General features: G+C 35.9%; 1 pseudogene; it reads right to left on the minus strand.

The window, feature by feature from the left end:
• The window catches only part of LOC100959357, a 16043-nt pseudogene that overhangs the window by 8350 nt on the left and 4451 nt on the right, over positions 1–3242 (minus strand).

The raw sequence follows: 3242 nt of genomic DNA on the forward strand, positions 1-3242 counted from the left end.
AATGGTAAAGGAGGTAGAGCTGCCACTCTGGGGGAGTATAATCAAGAGAATGATGACCAGGAATCAGGAACTGCACTTTACATTCAATATTCCTATTTAGCCCTTGAAATTTCATGAAATGTAATATATCCCAGTCAAGCAGATGAGGAAATTGAACATCAAAAAATATTAAGTAACATTCATCCTATAACTTTACTGAGTTCATTCATCAGTTCTAACAGTTTATTGTTAATTCTTAAGGATTCCTATATATAAGATTATGTCATCAATAAAAAGTAATAATTTAACTAATTTCGATGGATTTATACCTTAACCCATTTAGACGGATTTTAATTCTTTCTCCACCTAATTGCTCTTCCTAGGATCTTTAGTCAGCATTTTGTTGAAATACAAGTGACAATCCTTGTTGTGTTTCTGATCTTAGAGAAAAAAATGTTTCAACCTTTTGCTTTCAAATATGTTAGCTGCGGGTTCATCATATGTGACCTTTATTTTGATGATGCACATTTCTTTTATGCTCAATTTGTTTTATCAATAATTAATTTTTATCATAAAAAGAGATTGATTTTTTTTTCAAATTCTTTTTCTGCACGCAGTTTTTGAATGCTTTAACATCTATTATGGACATTTCAAATACATACAAAAGTAGAACATATATTAAATATTTTGCCAATCTTGTTTTTATTCCCTTCATGTTTATTATTTACTGCTAAGCTACCTTTTAATTGGTATATTCTATTTGAACAAATTTGTAATGTACATGTGATATTTTGATACATGTATATAATGTTTAATGACCAAATCATGTTAATTAGAATATACATCACCTCAAACATTTACATTTTCTTGTGCTGGAAACAGTACAACTTTTCTAGGAATTTTGAAATATTTAATAAATTATTGTTAACTATGATTTTTCTCCTCTTCTACTGAATGCTAGAACTTATTTTAAATTATATCTTGTAGTTATTAACCAACTTCTCTTTATCTGCCAAACCTCTTCCCTTTCCAGCCTCTGGTAACCACCATTGTACTTTCTATGACACACACTTTTTCAGAACCCACATATGAATAAGAACATTTGATACTTATCTTTTTATGCCTGACTTATTTTACTTAACATAATACCTCCAGTTCCATCTATGTTGTCAAAAATGAGAGGATTTGATTCTCTTTTAGGGATAAATGACATTTCATGGAATGTATATATCACATTGTCATTATCCATTTATCCATTGATGAATGCGTCAGTTGATCCCATGGGCAGGCTAAACATGGCAGTGCAGATATCTCTTTGATGTATTAATTTTCTTTCCCAGCAGTGGGATTGCTAAATCATGTAACAGTTGTTTTTTTTTTTTTTTCAATCAAGGATTATTTTAATTTTTAAAACAAATACAAGTTATTGATGCACTTGTCTCAACTTGACAGTCTATTTGGTATAACTGTCAGGCAGAAACATACATCTTACAACTTGGTGGTGCCAAGTTTAAAAAAAATATTCACAGAAAGGAAAGAAACAGTATGAAAACAGCTCAAGAAATAATTAATGAACAAAAATATATGAAGAAAGTGAAACGTATAGTTTTGACTTACCTCAAGATGCCAAGACTGGTCTACACAGGCAAATGTGCATTCTGGAAGGTTAGGTATGAAGATTTTAGAGTAGGAATCTATGACTTGAATTTGCCCAATTTCCTGAATAAAAACAAACTCTTGCAATAGCAATATTTATATTTCATGGCTTAGGCACCTACCTCACTTGACTCTATTCCTTAATTTAGCCTTTACTTAAACGAGTCTGAAAAACTTGGGGATACAGCATAAGAAGAAAAATAATGACACATAATAGTACAGGCAGAATGGGGATGGAAGACCCCACTCTTTCCAGGGAAAACATCCCCAGAAAAAGGGAAAAACAGAAATAAGCTGAGCAAGGTGGAATAAAAACAGTTTGGCTAGTTTACTTTTAAAACAGCAGCTAAATTACTTATCTGAGAAGTTCGTGTTTTTACTAGAAGTGTGGCCTGTAAGGGAAGCAGCTTGCAAACACCCCTGCTGAGGCTGGAAATAGTCTGAAGAAGGAAAGGCTGTAGAGGAGGCTGCATGCAAGGCCTGGGAAGGAGCATTAATGGGCCAGTCTGCCCAGTCAACAAAGTAACAAAGATGGTCTTCACATCCACCACGTCCTTCCTTTGAAACTGCATGGATGTCCCACAGGCTGATGGTATGATCATCTGAAGCACTAAGTAAGTGCCCACTGAGATTTGTCTGCCAAGAAAGCCCATGGCCTTCCTTCTGAGGTCCATGGAGACGTAAGTCTGGGTTGCACTCTCCAGAAGGGCCGGGTCTCCAGAAGGATGTTTGGTATGGTCAAACAAGAACATCACTGGATGGAGCCTTTGTTGCAATGATGCAAGTGATCTGGTGCATATAATGGGACCTATTTACTTCTCCTTCTTGGTTGATTTAATTTCTCTTTCAATTTTCCCAGTAACAGAGCCAAAACCTGCTAATTCTCCTTTTTCACTGTCATAGTGTCATGATGCATCAAATTGAGCATCATCATGAGGGAGCCTCACTCCACTTCACAAGTGGTTTTGTTGATCTTGATGTGTGTGTCCCCAGGATGAGCCCATGAATACTGAAATCTTCCCTTCTGGTCTGGTCACCTCTGGAAGCCACTGTGCAGTTAGGCAGGGCCACTCCAGACCCGGGGTCATCCCCAAATCATAAAAACGGTATTCTTTCTCCATATTTTGTATTCCTTGTTGATTACACATTCTTTACAGCATTGTTAAAGGCTGATTCCTAATCAGCCAGGGTGGGCAAGCAAGTTTCAGGGGTGATCCCAGGGTTGTACACAGGCAGGGCTGGGAGCCTGCAGCTGCTGCCTCTGCACTCACGGCCTCTATGTTTCCTGCAGCCTCTGCCTATTTTTCAGTTTTTAAAAGAACTTCCATACTGCTCATCGTAATGGTTGTGCTACTTTACTATCTTACCATGGGAGTATGAGAGTTCCCTTTTCTTTGTATCTGTAACAGCACTGTTTTTTTTGTTAATTTTTGTCTTTTTGATAATAGCCATTTTCTTGGGGTGAGTTTATGCCATAGTGTAGTTCTGATTTACATTTCCCTTATGATTAGAGATATTGAGCACTTTTTAATATTTTTGTCCATTCATTTGTCTTATTTTAAGAAATATTTATTCTGATAGTTTGCCCACTTTTTTTTTTTTTTTTT

This window comes from Otolemur garnettii, unplaced genomic scaffold (assembly GCF_000181295.1).
Source record: "Otolemur garnettii isolate 467f Iridium unplaced genomic scaffold, OtoGar3 scaffold00084, whole genome shotgun sequence".
NCBI lineage: Eukaryota > Metazoa > Chordata > Mammalia > Primates > Galagidae > Otolemur > Otolemur garnettii.